The sequence below is a fragment of the Fulmarus glacialis genome, unplaced genomic scaffold (genome assembly GCF_000690835.1).
Source record: "Fulmarus glacialis isolate BGI_N327 unplaced genomic scaffold, ASM69083v1 scaffold38666, whole genome shotgun sequence".
Classification (NCBI taxonomy): Eukaryota; Metazoa; Chordata; class Aves; order Procellariiformes; family Procellariidae; genus Fulmarus; species Fulmarus glacialis.
Genome location: NW_009218154.1, coordinates 1 through 202, shown reverse-complemented (window position 1 = coordinate 202; position 202 = coordinate 1). Strand labels below are relative to the sequence as shown.

The window sequence follows — 202 nt, the reverse complement described above, 5'->3', positions numbered from 1 at the left end:
CCCCCGCCGTATATTTGCTAAAAAGCGCATTCACATAATACGAAGAGCTCATAATTTTGACCTGTGATTTGTTGTCCGGCAGGCTTCAGTGTCGGTTTTACGAGGTAGCGTGATATATGATAACATTACACCCCCAGATTTACACCAAACCCCATTTTCTTTTGGACTGAGCTGCCTCGAGCACGTGACCGGTCATATGACG

General features: G+C 46.0%; 1 pseudogene; it reads right to left on the bottom strand.

The window, feature by feature from the left end:
- LOC104078346 overlaps positions 1–52 on the bottom strand; it is a 429-nt pseudogene extending 377 nt beyond the window's left edge.
- Between the last annotated feature and the right edge of the window lie 150 nt (positions 53–202).